The 20736-nt window shown below is 37.4% G+C and overlaps 1 protein-coding gene across 2 annotated transcripts in view; it reads right to left on the bottom strand.

Annotated features, from left to right (window-relative positions):
• The window catches only part of SLC6A15 (solute carrier family 6 member 15), a 43772-nt gene extending 28659 nt beyond the window's left edge, over positions 1-15113 (bottom strand). The window contains exons 1-2 of one of the 2 annotated variants that reach the window (XM_046012478.1): positions 14854-15113; positions 14413-14539 (exon numbers count right to left, since the gene is read on the bottom strand). The gene's annotated coding sequence lies outside the window, so the exon portion shown is untranslated. The remainder of the gene's footprint in view (positions 1-14412; positions 14540-14853) is intronic. The other variant, XM_046012477.1, reaches the window with a different exon arrangement.
• Positions 15114-20736: the final 5623 nt, after the last annotated feature.

Below are 20736 nucleotides of genomic sequence, written 5' to 3'. Positions count from 1 at the left end.
AGAAGTCAGATAAAGGTGATCCAACAAACTTAGAAATGGATTTTATAAATCCATTGAGAAACTAAATTTATATCTACACTTTTGGCTTTATGCAGCCTCTGAAAGGAAGGCAAGAAAATAGAATTAATATGACACAAAATTCTGAAAGGTAAATTAACAGAAGTTTTGCCTAGATTCATATTTTCAAATAATAGTAATATAGAGGGGTGAATACTGAAAAAAAACTGGGATAAATATTCTTAGGGATTTCAAACAGAAATAGAAAGGGGAAATCACAGGACTTCTCAAGATGTTTAATAACCTCTTAAAAAAAACTACAAGGGGGGCACCTGGGTGGCTCAGTGGATTAAGCCGCTGCCTTCGGCTCAGGTCATGATCTCAGGGTCCTGGGATCTAGCCCCGCATCATCGGGCTCTCTGCTCTGCAGGGAGCCTGCTTCCTCCTCTCTCTCTGCCTGCCTCTCTGCCTACTTGTGATCTCTCTCTCTGTCAAATAAATAAATAAAAATCTTTAAAAAAAAAAAAAACTACGAGGAAAAATACTCAATCTCCAATTTTTTTAAAAGATTTTATTTATGTATTTGACAGAGAGAGATGCGGCAAGAGCAGGAACAGTAGTGGGGGCGGGGGGGGGGGGGTGGATGGGGTGGGTAGGAGAGGGAAAAGCAGGCTTCCCGCTGAGCTGGGAGCCTGATATGGGACCTGATCCCAAGAGCCTGGGATCATGATCTGAGCTGAAGGCAGATGCTTAATAACTGAGCCACCCAGGTGCACCCTCACTCTCCAATTTTTATACTCAATTATTTTGTATTCCAGTTATAAATGCCACAGGCAAATAATCTTGTCTGTGAGAGATCTGATGATCCCTTTGAGGAGGGAGAGGAATGGGTTACATGATCATGAAATGTGGCTAACCAAGAGAGCAAACAAAGTACAGACTTCAGTAACAGAGAAGTCATGTTAAAGGATAAACGTGAACATTAATTTAAACAGGAAATAAGCTTTAAAATCTAAATGAATTATGTTTAAGGGAAAAATATAAGTCAAAAAATGAAATAACCAACAAAATCAGGAATTGAAATGGGAGAAGATAGAAATAAAAGTATGAGAATATCCTCATCTTTCATATGAGGAAGCAATTTAGGATACTGTCTAAATATAAAATTCATAGTCAAAAAAGGGATAATGACCCTAACCTCTTCACGTTTTTGTATAATCTTTCTTATTTACTTGTTATGAGATGTTGTAGCAATTTGTATTTATCGCTGGGAAGAGACATGTATTGATGCCACACACTCTATCTAGTTTCTAGAAACAGACTGAGTTCAAATCCTAGCTCGCTCTGTCACTTATGACAAGGTTTTATGACCTTGGCTAAGTTACTTTGTTATCTAATAATAAAGTGCTTAGATAAATGCCAGCACATTGACAGAATTCAATATATGCCTTCTTTTGTTATTATAATTATTATCCCTCTTATAGTTGTACACTATTGCAACTGGTTTATTGCAAATTATTAAAGATAATGTAGGTCTAGAGCCAATGTTATATGTTTAAATTGTTTTTTTTTTTAAGATTTTATTTATTTGTTTGATAGTGAAAAAGAGAGAGAGAGCACACGCACAAGTAGGGGGAGCAGCAGGCAGAGGGAGAAGCAGGCCTCCCGGTGAGCAGGGAGCCCGATGTGGGGCTCGATCCCAGGACCCTGGGATCATGACCTGAGCCAAAGGCAGACACTTAACGACTGAGCCACCCAGGCGTCCCATGTTTAAATTGTTTTAACATCAGTTTTTTCCTAATACTAATTTTCTCTTGCTGCATAACAAGTTACCACAAAACTTAGTGGCTTAACAAGCAAATGTTTTATTTGCGTATGATTCTGTGGGTTTGCAATTTGAACTAGGCTTAGATGATTAGTTGTTTTGCTGGTCTTGACTCAAGTCCCTTCTCCACGACAGTCATCTGTCAACTCAAGTGGGTAAGGATGGGCTAAAATGGTCTTACTCACATTCTGGCAGGAGGCAGCCTACCAGCCAGAGCACTTTTATTCTCCCATATGTAGTCTCTGCAAATGCTAGCTTCAACTTGTTGACATTATAAGCTCAAGAGTTCCAACCCTACCCAAAGGAAGTAAGCCCAAGATGCAAATGCTAGTAAAGCCTCAGCGTAACATTTGCTAATGTTTCAGTGTCCAAAGCAAGTCACAGCTAAGTCCAAACTAATTTGAGTGGGTAAACTACCTTTTGATGGAAGAAGCAACAAAGTCAAATTGCAAAATGTGTATGTAAGAGAGAAAAGAAAAATATTGCCACCACCTTTGAAAATAATCTTCTACACTTGTCCAGTTAGAATTCCCCTCTCTGGATTCTGAATCTTGGGGACAGGAACAAAGAGATCAAAAGGTTGGCATCTCACTCAATTCCAAAGGCATTATGCCCAGGCTGTAACTACTACTGTAGTCATGGATTCTGGTTCTTAGTTTTAAGAACTGTTTTCATTCTTGCCCTTTCCGTCTCATTGCCAAGCACCCCATTGTTCCTTTGAGCCCCTGAGCCTTTCCAACATTTCTTCTTTTTTTATTTTATCTTATTTTTTATTTTATTTTTCCTCTTAGCCAGCATCAGTTTCTACGGCTTTCAAACAAAGAACCCTAAATAATACAGCTATTATAAATTTACAACAATTGGTGTCCTTTCACTCATTTACTCTGTAAGGACTTACATAAAAAATGTTGGGAACATTACCTTACTTAATTTAGCTTATATTTACATTTCTCTCATTCTCCCATTTTTGTATTGCTTTAATTATATTCATATGCAACTTTTCAGAAAAAAATCTATTTTAAAGCACTTAAAACTAGATTTAAAACATTTTTAAATCAACATAATAAATGTCTAACTCATTGTTTCTCAATCCTAGCCATTTTTAATGGGCTTTTCTTTTTTGAGACTTTTTTCCTTGCCTTTCCACAGCAATTTTAAAATCAGCTTAATTTCTTTTTTTAATTCCTAATTTTTAAAATTTTATTTATTTGGAAGAGAAAAAGAGAGAGAGAGAGAGAGCAAGCATGAGCAGGGGGGGCAGAGGGAGAAGCAGACTGCCCACTGAATGGGTAGCCAAATGTGGGGCTTGATCCCAGGACCCCAGGATCATGACTTAAGCTGAAGGCAGATGCTTAACCAACGGAGCCACCAGGTGCCCCCTCGTTTGTTAATTTCTACCCCAAAAAACCCAGGCCTGTTAGAACTTTGACTGGGATTACATTGATTCTATAACCCCATTTGGGGAACACTGACATCTTCAAACTTTGAGCTTTCCATTCTGTGAACTTGGTATCTTCTTTAAACTGTCTCTGGGAAAAGTTGATTTTTAATACAAGCTTCCCATCCTGCAACAGTGCTAATTCAAGTTGATGTTGTTTTACGACTCACAGTATGTCAAAGGTAAATAAAGATAGTTTAAGATTTCTCTAATTGTTTACCTTTAATTTCTTTTTCTTGACTTACCACACCAGCTTGGACATCCACTAAAATTTTGAACAGAAGTGTTAATTAAGAACAGACATCTTAATCTATGCCCAGTGCTAATGGGAAAGTATTCAATATTTTACTGAGAACAATGTTAATTATGGAGTTTTCTTCATAGATGCCTTTTGTCAGTTTATGGAAGTTTCTTTTTATTCCTAGTTCAGTGAGGGTCTCTCTTTTTTTTTTAAATCCTGATTAACTGTTGAATTTTGACACATGATTTCCTACCTCCTACCTTTATTAAGATAATCATGTAGCTTCTTTTTTTTTTGTAAGATTTTACTTATTTATTTGACAGATTAAGTGAGAGAGCACAAGCAGGGGGAGCAGCAGAGGGAGAGGGAGAAGCAGGTTCCCCGCTGAGCAAGGAGCCGGATGCGGGACTCGATCCCAGGACCCTGGGATCATAACCTGAGCTAAAAGCAGAGGCTTAATGATCTGAGCCACCCAGGCACCCCGATAATCATGTAACTTTTTAATCTACTAACATACAACATAACGTCAACTGGTTTTGTATTTTAGACCAGTCTTTCATTATGAAATAAACGTCACTGGTCAAGATGTATTACCTTTTTAATATATTACTAAAATCAATTTGCTACTGTTTTGGTAAGGATTTTTTCAACTATATTCATAGGAACATGGACATATAATTTTTTACTGTATTTCACTTCTCTGGTTATGGTGGACTCATAAATATAATTTTAAAATGGTCTCTCATTTATTTTCTGAGGAAAATACATGTAGAATTAGTTTTATTTCTTCCTTAAATGTTTGGCAGCACTCACCAATGTTTTCTTTCAGAGAATATGTTTAATTAAAATTCAATTTATTACAAACATTCAATTTGTTTCATCGATATATAGCTACTGAGACTTTCTCTTTCTTATGTTAGTTTTGATAAGTTGTTTTTTTCAAGGAATTTATCCATTTCATTTAAATTGTCAAATTTGTTTGTAGAAAGTGATCCGTAATATTCTGTAAGTTTTTTTTTTTTTTAATCGTGTTGGGATTTGTATCTTTATACCTGATATTGACAATAGGTGTTTTCTGTGCTTTTGTCTTTGTCTTGCTAATATTTTCACTATGTAACTAACTCAAAATATTATGCAATTCTTACTCTATCTTTCAAGACTTTTTAGCTCTTAAACTATTTTACAACCTCTTTTGAAACTGTATTAAATTCTAATTAACATTTCCAGTGAAAATATGCAAAGACCTAAAATAACAGGCAGGCACTTGCATCTCAGAGACATGCCTGCACTGGCTAATTACTGGCACTTGCCAAAAGTTTAATATTTTATAAAAAAGAACTAGAACAGGAAATTACCTCCCTAACCTGGACAAAAATTTTACTGAATAAAATTTTCTTTAAATATCAACCAATTATGAACAGCAAATCTGAACTTCATTGTGGATTCAAATGAAATATATTTTTCTAATTCTTCTTATATATAGGGTAAAAAGTAAAGGCTATCTGAATAAAAACAAAATGTGAAACCATATTGCAATACCCAAGAAAAAATGACATATCTTGAGAAGTTTTTAGTTATGGAATAATTCCAAAAGGAAAAAGATAAGGGATTCTATAACACACTGCAATAATGATCTTGACAAATAGCACAAAAAAATCTCAACAATATAGAGTTCAACCTAAACATTTCTTTTGCAAATTATATTCCCTTTATGTAAAATGTTTGCCTTGTGAGAAAAAAATAACAAAGATCACAGAGCCAATCAAAAAGAGAGAAACATTTTTTTTTTTACAAATGACACAACAAAATCACAACTTACACTTGTATGTATTTTGCCCAAAGAGGTGGACTACAACATACCTATGAGGATGGCTAAAACTAAAAACAAATTTTAAAAAGTAAAGACACCAAAAGTTGGTGAGGATGCAAAGACACTAGATCAATCATATATTTCTGATAGAAATATCCAGTACAGCCAGTCTAAAAGAACAGCTGGCAGTTCCTTTTAGCACTAATAATCGAGTTAGCACACACACCACCAATTTATACTCTTAGACATAGACCCCAGAGAAATAAGGATTTATTTTCAAGCAGGAACTTGTACATAAATGTTCATCTCAATTTTACTTACAATAGCCCCCAACTAAATGTCCTTCAGTGGGTGAATGACCAAACAACTAGTGGTGGTTTATATCCATACTGTGACCTATCAGCACTAGAAAAGAATTACTGACACATGCAATAACTTGGATGAACCTCAAGGAAATGCTGCTGCATGGGGAAAAAAGCCAATTTCAAAAGGATACATATTGCATAATTCCATTTATATAACATTTGTGAAATAAAAAAATGATGGAGATGAACCACAGAACAATGGTTGCTAGGAGCAAGGCTAGGGAAAGGCAGGTGGGTGTGCCAAAAAGGACAAGGGGATCTTGTGAGATGGTACAGTTCAGTATCTTCATTATGGTGAAGGGTTACAGGAAGTTATACATTTGATAAACCTACAAAGAACTATACACATACACACACACACACACACACACACACACAGAGAGAGAGAGAAAATGACTGCATAATCTGAAAAACTTTATGGATTACACCAATAGCAATATGCTGGTATTGATATTGTATTGATACTGTACGCAAAATTGTAAAATGAGGGAAGCTAGGCGAAGGCTGCGTAGGACTTCTCTTTGTACCTTCCTGGGAGCCCATAATTATTTCAAAATCATAAAGTAATTTCCGTAAAGTGAAATGTATTTTTTGCTGACTTCTATGAACCACGGACAGATTTTAAGTCTTAATAAAGCATTTCAATAAGTCTTTTAAACATTTTAAAAACAGACAAAAATTATTTTAAATACTTAAAATTTTGTTAATACATTGAGAACCCTTCAGATTTAGATGCTGTATTCATTTCCTAAGAATTCTGTAACATATTACCTCAAATTTAGTGGCTTCAAGTAGCATAAATGAATTCTTTCAAGGCTCTGGAAATCAGAGATACAAAATGATACAAAATAACTTTTAATAAACCAAAATCAAAGTGTGGGCAGTCCCTCTCTCGGGAGGACCAAGGGGAATGTTTGTTCCTTGCCTTTTCTAGCTTCTGGAGGCCGCCAGCATTCCTTCACTTATAGCCACATCCCTCCCATCTCCACCTCCACACTCACACTGCTGCCTCCTCCTCTCTGCATGTCTGATCTCCCTTTGACTCTTTCATATAAGGACACTGTGATGGCATATAAGTCCCATCTGAATATACCAGGATAATCTCTTCATTAGAGGATTATGTCTACCAAGACTCTTTCCAAATAAGGTAACATTTACAAGTACCAAGAACTATTAGGTAGAAACATTTTAGGAGCTAATTCAGTGGACTAGGGGCATATAATATTATATTACATTTGTTTATATATTTGTATTATCACATCAAGAAAAATGAAATTGGAAACAGTTAACATGTTTAACAATTCTACCCAATGTGGTACATGTCTGCTACTCCTCCCATTAGGAAGTGGAATCTATTTCCTCTTCTCTTAATTCTGGGCTGCACTTGAGCTTGAATTTGAATTCTGGGAGTATGGGAAATCGCCTTGACCAGTAGAAGGCAGAAGTGACACTGCAAGTTCCAAGGTTAGGCCTCGAGAAGCCTGGCAGTTCCTGCTTTCACTCTTCTGGAATCCAGACACTATATGTAAAAGTCCATCTGCCCTGTTAGAAATCCCACATGGAAAGAGAGAGAGTGCCTTATTGACCAAAGCCCTAGGCACAAGAACAAACGCACTGACATTCTCGTCCCAGTCCAGCTGCTAACACATACTAACTGGAACAGATGAGGTATCCAGCTGAGCCCAGTCAACACGCAGAAAAATCAGAAATAATAATTCATTATTGTTTTAAATTATTACCAGAAAGTATAATTACCAGAAAGTATATTACCAGAAAGTATAGTAAAAGTTCTGGTATAAATTAAATTATACCAGAAAGGCAACAGAGGGTAAAGGGGCTCAATAAACCATTGTTTTGAACCTACTGAAAAAACACGGTGGCGGGAAGGATTTGGTACACAGTAATAGATAACTGAAACATTTGCCTATAGGGGATACAAATTGAATATTCACTGAATTTAACTGTAAGTCTCTACTGAAATTTATCAGTAGAAATATATTGTCCAAGGAACTGTGCATAATGGGGCTAGACCTGTGTAAAAATCGTGTAGTTTAGATTTTTAAATCCATGCAGTGATTCTTCTTCTAGCCATAAGGTAAATACTAACTTTGAGAGACACGTTTAGTTGTTCTTTTTTAAAGTTCCATGTGGTCAGTCTTATATTTAAGGCATTTGTATATCAGAAATGCAACAGGGACTATCACAACAAAACCTACAGACATCAAAATGATCATAGTAAACAGTAACAGTAAAAGTAACAGTAAAAACTTTCTACACACATAAATTACCAACTTAGATAAAATGGACAAGTTCCTCAAAAAACACAAACTACCTGAACTTACCCCATATCAGATCATGTAATAGTTCTGTATCTGTTAAATAACTTAAATGCACATTATTTAAAATTCTCACAAAAGAAATCTCTAGGCCTAGCCAGTTTCACTAGGGAATCCTATTAAACATTTAAAGAAAAATTAACACCAGCTCTGCACAACCTCTTCTAGACAATAGAAGATAATGTAGCTCTGCACATTTATTTTATTAAGCTAGTATTACTCTGATACTCTGAAGCAGTACTAGGAAGAAAAACAATACAAAAAACTATAAACCTATATTCCTCACGAATACAGACATAAAATTCCTCAAAACAGTATCAGAAAAGAGAACTCAGCAAAATATAGTAAGAATTCTATACCATGACCAAATGGGCTTTATTCTAGGTATACAAGGCTGGTTCAGTATTCAAAATCAATAACGTAATATACCATAACAGGCTAAGGGAAAAAAATCATGACTATACTGATTGTTACAGAAAAGACATTTTGACAAAATTCAATATCCATTTGTAATTTAAATATTTTCCCAAAAAACCCAACTAGGAATAAAAGGAAACTTTCTCAATTTTACAAAAATCATCTGCAAAAAACATACAGTTGGTATACTTAGCAATGAAAGACTGAAGAGACTGAAGCCTTTGCCTTAAGATCAGAAACAAAAAGGCCCACTTCATACTTTTAAGAGAGTGGGCAGAGTACTGAAAGTTCTTGCTAGTGCAGTAAGAAAAGAAAGGAAAATATAAAGCATATAGATTGGACAGAAAGAAAGAAAACTTTCCAGATTCGCAGACATTCTGGTTGTCTATACTGAAAATCCCAGGAATCTACAAAACACGGACAGTACATTTATGCTGAAAACTACAAAGTGCTGATGAAAACAACAATAAAAGGGGCACCTGGGTGGCTCAGTGGGCTAAGCCTCCGCCTTCAGCTCAGGTCATGATCTCAGGGTCCTGGGATCAAGCCCCACATCGGGATTTTGCTCAGCAGGGAGCCTGCTTCCCCCTCTCTCTCTGCCTGCCTCTCTGCCTACTTGTGATCTCTCTCTCTCTTTGTCAAATAAATAAATAAAATCTTTAAAAAAAAATCTAAATACATAAACAGACATAACTACCAAGTTCATGGTAAATAAGTAAATTGGTTTCATAGTAAATAGTAAATTCTCCCTAAATTGATATACAAGTTTAATGCAATTCTTATAAAATCCCAGAAAAAATTATATATAAAATTACTCTAAAATGTATATAAAAAGGCAGAAAACTAAAATACCTGCAACAATTTAGAAGGGAAGAATGAAGTGAGAGGAATCATTCTACCTGATTTTAAGACTTATTTTTTATCAAGAGTAATGAAGACTGTGTTATCTTTGCAGAAGGACAGATACACAGATCAATGAAACAGAAGAAGAGTACTCATAAATAGACCCACAAAAATACACCCAACTGATTTTTAACAAAGGTGCAAATGTAATTTCAATGGAGAAAGAAGGATAGCCCTTTCAACAAATGGTTCTGCAATAACTGGATATTTCTAGGCAAAAATATAACCTCAACCTAAATCTCACACCTTATACAACACTTTACTCAAACTGGATCATGAACTTACAGGTAAGATATAAAACTATAAAACTTTCAAAAATAAACCATTGGAGACAATTTTTGAGATCTAGAGCAAGTTCTTAGATACAACATCAAAAGCAAAATTTAGTAAACTGAACTTCAAAATTAAAAACTTTTGCTTTGTGAAAGAACCTATTAAGAGGATGAAAGAATAAGCTAAAGACTGGAAGAAAAACATTTGTGGACCACATATCTGGGTAAGTGCAGGTATTTAGGATCTATAAAAATTCATAAAACTCAACAATTAAAAATAATTTTAAGATGGATAAAAAATAAACAGGGACATTTCATTGAATATGATGTCTGGATGGCCAATGAGCACATGAAATGAGGTTCAACATCATTAGCCATTAAGGAAATGCTAATTAAAACTACAATGAGACGTCACTGCATACCTCTCAAAATGGTTAAAACATAGTGACAACAAAATTCTGGCAAGGACAGAGAGAAACCTGATTATTTACACATTGCTGGTGATAATGCAAAAAGGTACAGTAGTCTGGAAAATTAAACATCCATCTACCATATAACCCAGCAATTATACTCCTGGGCATTTATCCTGGAGAAATGAGAATTTATCAAACCAACTTTGGTAAATCCATACATGGAGTAGTACTCAAAAATAAAAATAAACATACTACTGACATACCAACTAACTTGGATGAATTTGTAGACAATTAAGCTGAGTGGAAAAAGCCAATTACAAAATGTTGCAAACTATATGATTCCATTTGGGTAACATTCTTCAAATGCAAAATAATAAGTAGGAAGAGCAGAGTGACATGATTATGGTTCTAAAGAGCAACACAGAGATCCTTGCAGTGACAGAACTGTTCTGTAACTTGACTTTAGCAATGTCAATACTCTGATTATGAAGCTGTAATACAGTTTTGCAAGATGTTACATTTTCAGGAAACTGTGTGACGAGCACACAAAAGCTCCCTGGGTTATTTCTTAACGACTACATGTGAATCTATAGTCATCCCAAAATAGAATTTTTTTTAAAACACCAGTCAACTCACTAAAAATTTTATTGTAGTTTTATGCTGGTAAAACTGGCTAAATTTAGTGAATCCAGTAAATCTCATCTGCTGCACTAATATAATTTGATTACTAAGTTGTTGAAAGCAGCTTTCTTGTAAATTCAGCAACAATGGAAATCTTGGAGCCAAAATGCCCATTGACTTTTATACCTTACTCATTGTACAGCATCTGATGCCTGGATACTACCAAGGATATTTGCTTCCCAAGGATATTGCTTCCAAGGATATTGTCTTCACTTTAGAATATATTTTAATGTATACTTTGAATAAATAGTACAGTAATAAGAGTATTAAAAGGCATAGAGTGAAAAGTATCTTTTCACTCTGTCCCTCAGCATATCAGTCCCACCCCTACCTCCCTGTAAGTCACCAAAGTCCTCCACTGGAATTGGTGTTCAAGCTGTTATGTGTTTTCTCCCCACCGTGCTATGTGTTTTTGCCCCACCCACCCAAACTGTTTCTTTTTACACAACTGTCACCACATGCATAATTCTGCATCTTGGTTTTTCACTTCAAAAGCCTTCAAAAGCTTTCACTCTCAATATAATTGTTTGGGTTTTGTTTTGTTTTCTGTTTGTTCTGTTTGTTCTGTTTTGTCTTAATTGTATGATAGACCATGGTCTGAGTATATATTTAGGTCATTTCTCATAATCTGCCTCAATTAGTCCAAGCAACTGACTCTGTATATCTGGCATTTGCATATCTGTAGAATAAATTCCTAGAAGTGGAACTACCTGATCAAAGGTTATATGCTTCTATAAATACTGCCAAGTGGCCCTTTATAAACCTTGTCTCAATTTGTACTACAATAAACCACGTATGAGAGTGACTGTTTCCCTCAGTCCTCCTCAATATAGCGAGTAATGTTTTGATCTTTGCCAATCTGATAGGTGAAAAGGGTCACAGTATAAGCATTTGATTTAAAGATAACAATCAATGAATCCTATGTGAAAGGATACCTTAGTGCGTTAATCACAAGGAAATAAAGTGACCTTCAAGATTGAAAACAGTCTTCTATATCAAATGACATTGTACATTTAAAACTGTCTTGTAGCCGGGTGTCTAGGGCTTGTTATTGACAGAGAAATATGAGAAAATCTTAATTGGTCAAAGTAAATATTTAAGTAGGTAAATTCATTAAAAAATTTACTTAACACATTCAGAAGAGTAGTTAGGACTTATTTTAAGTTATAAGGGAAATTGGAAAAAAATATAAATATTCCTCCTGCCATGTAACTTTAAATGTTTTCGTGCATCAGACTATGCCCATGAAATTTTGTTCAGATACTATTTTAATATTACTCTGCATAGGGGCATCTGGGTGGCTCAGTTGTTTAAACATCTGCCCTCAACTCAGGTCATGATCCTGGGGTCCTGATATCCAGTCCCTGCTCAGTGGGGAGCCTGCTTCTCCCTCTCCCCACTTTCCACTCATTCTATCTCTATCTCTCAAATAAAATCTTTAAAAACTATTACTCTGCATAGAATATATTAACATATTCTATCATGTCTATGCATGTAATAACAGTCACACACTAACCAAAAGAAGTTGAGAAGTAAATTGAGAAGTAAAATTTTCAGAGCTTTTAATAACCAGCAAGGTCTCTTTCACATCTATCATTCTAAGTCAATGATGTTTTTACTACCTGGGTAATAACCCCAGAGTTCAACAGAATGCAAATTTCTTACCTATTCATATACCAGCTTTATTTTATGACAGGACAGCATATTTTCTAACATGCACACAGCAAAATCTGAACTCTGATCACTGGATAAATTAATGATTATAAACATAGAATTTAAGTTTTAGTAATTATTCTAACTTATTTTACTTATTAAGTTAATAACTGACAAGGCATTTCATTTGATTATTGGTATCTCAAATAGCTATTAGCCAATTAAATTCTTCTACTATTTGCTATGGCTTGAATGTTTCTGACCTCCACTCCAAATTCATATGTTGAAATTCGAACCCTAAGATGGTATTAGGAGACAAGACTGGCCTTCTGGATTAATAACAGTAACCCCAGGAAGCTAACTAGCCCCTTCTAACATGTGAGAACACAGTGAAAGGCACCATCTAAGAAGCAGGAAGCAGGCTTTCACCAGAGGACAAATCTTCTTGTTCCCTGAAATTCTCCAAAATACTGAGAAATAAATTTCTGTTGTTTATAAAGCACCGAATTTATGGTATTTTGCTACAGCAGCTTCAACAGAGCAAGAAAGTACTTCTTATTTAAGTTATTATCTGGATGACAGAGCACTTACTTTCTAGAAACATGTATAAATATCTTTTTTGATGCAATTAAAATATTATATCTTGAGTTAGCATATATTGGGAGTATAAAATAATTCTTGAATCAAGAATACAGCATGCAATCAGAAAAAAAAAACTTGTCAACAAACAGAGATTATCGTGCTTTCAAAATAATTAATTCCTGTTTTCCTGTAAAAAAGAACGCGTTAAAGTGTTTTGCTTGGCGGAAAATGGTCAATGAATTCAGTAATATATTTTACTCCCATAAATCAACGTGGATCATTGATCATGTGGATACAGAGGGTACGCACACAAAAATAAAAATATGATTCTCATCATTGAATACTCCGAATTTAATTAGATAAAAACTCTTCAAGGACAATTCAGTCTGTCATCAAGTACTTATTAAAAACCTATTACACAAGTCACACCTAGGCGCCAAAGAAGTAAGGAGGTTTGTTTCTCAGCACCGTTCTTGCGGACATGAAGCTGGGTGGGGTAGGATGCTCTATGAGGTTGCTTGGTCAGAGAATACTTCAATACAAGCAAACACATCGTTCTCGGTATCCCGGGAAAGCCACCAGGCCATGACAGGTATAAAACAGCTTTAAAAACTGGGTGATGAGGCGCTTAAACGCAGTGCAAATTCTTCAGTCCTCCCGTGTTTCTGGGTAGTGAACCACACAAATGGTGCAGACCAAGTAGGGCTACGTCTACCTTTAAGACCTGGAAGAGCACGGCCAGACGGGGAGAAACGGACGCAGCCTCATTTGCATAAGCACCCAAACACTGCTGACGTCGCCGCGCCCGAGTGCGGACCCCGCCCCGTCTTACTCCAGCCTTTCCCTTGGAAGGAAGAAGATGGAAAGAGGGAAGAGAGCGAGACACGAGAGAGCGCGAGCCTAGGGGCGTCCCTCTCCAACGCGCGGCCAACGCCGCTCCTTGTCTCAACCGAAAAGAATTCCCGCTCCCGCGGCCTCTGCGACTGGGTGGGTCACACCTGTCCCCGGGATGTCTCAGCAGGGCGTTTCGATTCGTTCGTGTTTATAAGGCTGGGATGCCTGCGTGTTATGATTTGAAAGCCCCTCCCTTTATTCAGAATCATCCTCTGCCCAGGCCGCGCACAGACAAGTCGAGTGAACGGTGCAGAAAACGATCTGAGTTTCCAATTCCTCCCATCCTCCCCTTAAAACCCCCAGCATCACCATCTCACCGGCACACTCTCAAATTCCTGGATGCGCAGGAACACACAGGTTGTGCTTTCCTCCGTAGCCACGTGCCTCGTGCGCGGAAAGGCCCGCTTAGGGACCTTTTATCGCAGGGTTCCTCAGGCAAAAGGGAACGGGGGTCACGTGAAAACACACAGCCTCCGGTAGTCGCCCTCGGCGGTGGCAAAAGCGACGAGAAGCGAATGAGGGATGGGACTGGCTCCTCTCCCCGCCCCACCGCCCACCGGCGCGGGGGATCGGCTTCCAACTCACCTAGAACCTCGGAAGCGCCTCGCTCCGTCCCGACCCTACCAACTTTCCTCTCGGACTTGCCCCAGTCGGACCGCACCCGTCCAGCCAGTCCCGACTTGACTTGGAAATGACTAGTGTCTCGGGGATGCTGTAGGCGAGTTCCACGACGAGAAGGAAGGATGGCGGCACGTTTCGACCCATGTGCTTCCCCCTACTCGCCACCTCCCCCCCCCCATTTGCACAGGTGCAGGACCCAGCCTGGAGGGTCGCCCGCCCAGCCCAAGTTCACCCTCAAACGCTTCGGAGTTGCCCCCCTCCCCTCATCCCAGGACCCAGCCTGAGTCCTTCCCGGGATGCATCCATCAAGTCCGCTCGCGTCCCCGTCCCCCCGCTCCAGGGTGGCTGACGGTGAGCCCCGCCCTACCCAAAACCGTGCCCTTAGCAGCAGGAGCGTGTCAGTACCGTTCGCGTGTGTCCGCCGGGCACCTCTTGGTTCTTCCACGTCCCAACAGTAGCAGCAGTGGCCAAAGGTGGCTGCGACGGAGGCCGCGGAGGAGCTGTTCAGAGAGAAGCAGCTGCTTGCCAAGGGCGGGCCCGGGGGCTGGGCAGAGGGGGTCGCTGCCCTGCGGGCTGCCTGCGAGGGACTCCTGAGCGCCTGTGTGTCGGCCAGGGAAAGAGCACGAGATCCAGGCGCGCGGGTGCGTGCGCGCGGGTGTGTGTGAGGGTGTGAGCGAGGGTGTGACGGAGGCGCCCACGTGCCCGGCCCGCCCGCGCTGCGGCCGCCGACCGGCTGCGGGGGAGAGGGGGAGGCTGCGGGCGCCGCGGGGGAAGGGAGCCAGGTCGCCGGGCTGGGCGCCGCACCTCCCCGCCCCACCGCTCCTTGACGCAGAGGCCGCTGCGGCTGCCCAGCCGCGTCCTCCCTGCGCTCCGGGATGGGCCCGCCGGGGCGGTGTGGACCGGGCAAGTCCGCTCCGAAGCAAAAACCGAACGGCTACCCCTGACATCCCAGCCTCCTTGAACACACCCAGGGCAGAGGACAGGCACCAGTTGCCCGCCCGGCGCCTTTGTCTCGGCGAGGATAACAAAACGGTCCTGCCTCGCACCCCCCTAATATTCTCCGAGAGTCCCTGACGGGACAAGAAGTGGGTGGGTGACCCAAAGAACCCTTTCCCTAGTGTCTCTCAAGCCGGCCATTTACATCTCTTGCAAAAGAAAAGCCATCTGGGCATTTGCTTCTCTGCTGAACGTTGGCCTGATAGCGTTCAGGGATTCTGGCCGGGTTAAGAAAGGCTGCTTTAGGGAGCTGGCCCTCACCCTCTGCGGGTCGCTTAGCGTCGGACTCCTCCCCAAGGGGTCTCAGTACAACACAAATTCTTGTAGCAATCAAGACATGCCCATAATTAAGCCACGTGGAGAATCCCTCACATCTACATCACTGAACACAAAGCTAAGCCTTCTTTTGAAAATGGCTGAATCTTCCCCTAAACAGGGCATATGCTCTAGAGATTAGATTTTGTGTCCTTGAAACTTTAAGTCTTTTTGAAATTCAAAAGAAATGCAAAATAAGCCTAAAACAAATTATAGCAGAAAGGTTCAGGGATTTGATGAAGAACATTTTTCACTTCCGGACGATTAATGTTACCATTAAAAAATACCTCCGTGCACTTTTAGGCTTTCCAACAATCCCTCAGATTTTGACGGTTTGTATCCAATTAAGATTGAATTTAATAACAAGGCCATTGCAGACAGGTTTTTCATGCAGTGAAAAATCTCCTGGAAAGAAATCACAAGACCTAAATTTCAGGTCAGAACATTGCAACTAATCCTTAGCTTTTAAGGCAGCCAAGAGAGTTTTTCTCAGTCTCTTCCAATCTCACCTTTAAAATGTATATATGTATTTTTTTTAATTAAATGAGATTTGATTCCCTGAATGCCCCTCCCCTGCCATGAGTAAATAAATACTCTGACAGATGGGATGGGGGAGGAACAGTTCCAATAAACCTCTTACAGAACATTGTGTATAATTTGTTTTTTTACTTCACATACTGGTGACAGGCAAATATTTATGTTGAAATATATCATTTTTTATGTACTAAAAGTGATATACAGTAGAAATAATACCAATAACAATTGAGAAGACTTTAAGAAAATAAATAAAGCTATGTCTTCCATAATCAGGATTAGGTTTATCTGTGGGAAAAAAAGTTTTCTGTATGCACACAAGAATGGTTTATAGCAGTACAAAGAAGGCCTACTTGCCTACAAGTATTCCCTCCTCACACTCGTTCACTGACATTTGACACCTACCTCAAATACATGTACAAAGCTACAAGTCACAGAATATTTGTGGAGTAATACCTCAAAAATGACTAATACTAATTCATGTCTTGAAGCCAATGAGAATAAATAAGAAAAAACAGCTATTGAGTTTCCCACTAAGTACCTAAAGCTTTAAAATAGCTCATTTAATCTCAATTAATTAATGGAGAGATTTTAGAGATTAGATATACTCAAGAGAAAAAATTTTGCAAAAAGCTGCATAGCTGGTTCATGACAGAATGGAGATTTTAACCCAGATCTGTCTCATTTCAGAGTTCATGTTTTTTATTTTATATTTTTGAAGATTTTATTTATTTGAGAGAGAAAGAGTGCACAGATGGAGAAGCAGACTCCCCACTGAGGGGAGATTCCTGATGCAGGACTCTATCCCAGGGCCCCCAGGATCATGACCTGAGCCCAAAGAAGATGCTTAACTGGCTGAGCCACCCAGGTGCCCCAGAATTCATGTTTTTTAATGCTATCTTGTAAACCTTTAGTGAATGTATAAATTTTAACAGGAAGAAAATGTAGAACTAACACAAGGGCTAGTCACCTTTGGAAGTAAGAACGGGAGTTGGGAGGTGGGGCACGTGGAAAGATCCAAAAAGGAGAACCTAGAAACTCTAGTCATAGAGGTAAGAAGTATCTATTTTAAATTTTAACAATAAAGACCTCTCCATCTAATGTCCCATCGCTAATATCTTTTAGCCAGCAATTATTGAGTGCTTTCTTTGTCACACAGAGAAAATGATCACATGGTGCTGGTGTAGCAGAAGGGAAAGTGTAGGACTTAGATGATTTCAACCTACAAGTAAATGAATGCTCGTCTTTTTGGCCACACTGTATTAAATATTAGCAAGTACTGATTCAAAGTTAGGTATGTGCCTTGGCAATGTGTAGAATAATTTAAATGCCTTATTTTTCCTAGTTCTTATACCAACTCTATACAATAACTACAGTTATTAGCCACACATTGCAGAAAAAGATGAAACTATAGTTGTCGTGTTTATAGTAAGGAGGCATCTGTTAGATACTGTAAATAAATACCTACTTCTATCTAAATCACTTTCTGAATTTGATATGTATGTTTAAGCACCTAATCCCTCAAAGTGACAACATTATGCAAAAACTCCCAAAAATATAGCACCAGAGTTCAGAAAAGCAATGCAAAAATACACCAAAAAAAAAAAGATTTAAAAGTCACAGTACTAAAGGAAAATGTTTAAATCAATTCACACCATCAGATTATGTTAATTCATTCTCCTATTTGTTATACATGTAGTATATTGTGGAAAATCTTTTTTTTTCTGATAACTACTTTATTATATTATTCTTCATACTAAAGTTTATTTGATATACAGTTTCAAAATTTTTATGACACCAAAGACTGTACAAACCCAAAATACCTAGTGAATATCCTATTCAACCTACATCTTCTTGATTTATCAAGGGGTGAAAGGTAGAAGCAAGGCAAATAACTATATTATTTGATTTCTCTATAGGTAGAGAATGGGTTAACTGAATTCACAAATGTCAAAGCAATCAAATCAATTGGTATGGTTTAAATTCATAATGTTGTTTCAACAGTTTCAACTATTGTTTGAGGAAAACAGGACAAATTCAAATTCAAGGTTCTTTTTCTTTGATTTTTGTGAAAACAAAATGCTTGCAGGTTTTCTCTGACATCTGTAGTAACTCTATACATCTTTTATTTTTCTCTTTCTAAATGTTAATGGCTTTGGGGCTCTGTCCTTGGTCCTTAGGTCTTTTTTTTTTTTTCCTCTTCATACTCTTTTAGGTGATTTCATTTTATGTTTTCTTTCATGTTTGATTTAAATAATGGTGATGTTAAAAATATTCAATTTTCTGTAACTAATAACTCTAATGGTACTGACCAAAGGAAATTGAGCATAGAGAAGACCAGCATCCCAGGAAGGGAGCCAGAGTGAATCAAGTAGCAGAAAGGAGGCACTTGGGTACTAAGGCACAGCTATTTTTCCAGCAGTACAAAAATATTTCAATACTCCATCCACTGGTTTAGCTGAGCAATGTGTGGTAACTGAAAACTGTTCTTCATATTAAAGTGTGTTTTTGGTTTATACTATTTCTGATACTAAAGAAATTTCATTACTAATTTACTGAGTTGTTAAATCATGAACTCTTTCATTCAACAAATATTTATTGGGTACTTATTGTATAACAAACACAGTCCTAGGTGCCTTGAAATATATCAGTGAACAAAATAGACAAATATTCCTACCCTTGTCGAATTTATAAGCCAGTGGAGTGGGAAAGGGAAGACAAAAATTTATAGTAAATGTAAGTAAATCATATAATGTGTTTAAAAGAGCTAAGTGCTATAAAAAATTTTTAAAAAGATAAAGTAGGCTAAGGGGGTTAGAAGATTCAGGGGAAGGAAGGTACACTTCAATTTTAAATTGAGTTGTCAGGATAAGCCTCTGAGATTTTATTGGAACAGTGACTTAAAGGTCACTTAAAGTCTAACTTAAAGTTAGAATTGCAGATGTTCCAAGTAGAGAAGTCAGTAAAAGACCCTAACAGGAGTTTACAGGACATGTCTGAGGAACAGAGGAGACCCAGATACAGCAAATTCTTGCCTTACACTTGCCTTACACTATAAAGGCAAATTTAAAAACTTTAATTTCTTTTATAAAATTTACAGTCATCATTTTTTTGTTGTCCACACATGCTTTTATTCCTGGAATAAATCCCACTTGACTATGATATACTATTATTTCTTATTTAAATTGATGGAACCAACTTTTCCATATTTCATTTAGAGTTTTTTCTATATACAAAAATGAAATTATTTGGTTTTTATGTTCCCCTTACAATTTTTTTTTTAATCAGGGCTATTCTAGCATTGTAAAATGAGATCCAAAGTTCACACTCTCTCAAATACTCTTTTTTTTTAATATTTTATTTATTTATTTGACAGAGAGAGAGAAAGAGAAATCACAAATAGGCAGAGTGGCAGGTAGAGAGAGAGGGAAGCAGGGAGCCCGATGTGAGACTTGATCCCAGGACCCTGACATCACGGCCCAAGCCGAAGAGAGAGGCTTAACCCACTAAGCCACTCATGTGCCCCTCTCTCAGGTACTCTTACATAAGATAAAAATTGTTCATTACTTGCCTGGGAAACTGAGGAAAGTAGGAAGAAGATGTTACATAGAGATACTTTATTAATAATTGAATCTATTATTATTTTACTTATGAATTTTTTATTATGAATTGAATTTTTCTATAGGTCTATTTAACTATTTTTTAAGTGAGTAAATTTTGATAATCCTTTTTAAAAAATTGTTGATTTCATCTAATTTTTTAGAGTGTTGCAATAAATTTGTTAGTACTTTTTTATTTTAAATCCTAGACTACGCTTATAGAAACATGCACTTGTAGATAATGCTGCTTATTTTGACCTCATTTCTCTCTTTTCTATCAGTCTTGCTAAATATTTGTCTATTAGTCCGTCCAAAGGATCAACTTTAGATATTGTTAGTAATGTATTTTTGGTTTTGTTTTGTTTTGTTTATTTATTTTTTATTTTTGTTTTTTTATGAGTTTCTTTTCTCATGTTATTTATACATTTCCTCTGGTTATCTTTTCTACCTTTTGGATTTGAACAACTGTTATTATATGCCTTCAACATTATAATTTTCTCCCTGAGTACAACATTAGTTGTAAACTATAAATTAATTAAGCGATCCTTTTAAATAATTTCAATTCTTAGTTACATAATTTATAAGCACATTTTTTCATTTTATTTTTACTGTTAATCTTTTATGTTGACATTGTAGTGAGATAACTTGATCTTTGTAATATGAGTTCCTTTGGAAGTTTTGAGATCTTTTGTGGTCCAGTATTTGTTCATTTTTTAAAAAATCATTTATGTTGAACTCAAAAGAGTGTATATGTTTTATTTATTAGATAAAACTCATTAATTATGAATTTTAAATCTTCCAATATGTAGCATAAACTTTGATGTCCACATGGTTATATAATCCT

Source organism: Meles meles, chromosome 7 (genome assembly GCF_922984935.1).
Source record: "Meles meles chromosome 7, mMelMel3.1 paternal haplotype, whole genome shotgun sequence".
NCBI classification, from domain to species: domain Eukaryota; kingdom Metazoa; phylum Chordata; class Mammalia; order Carnivora; family Mustelidae; genus Meles; species Meles meles.
This window is presented reverse-complemented; position numbering and strand designations above follow the sequence as displayed.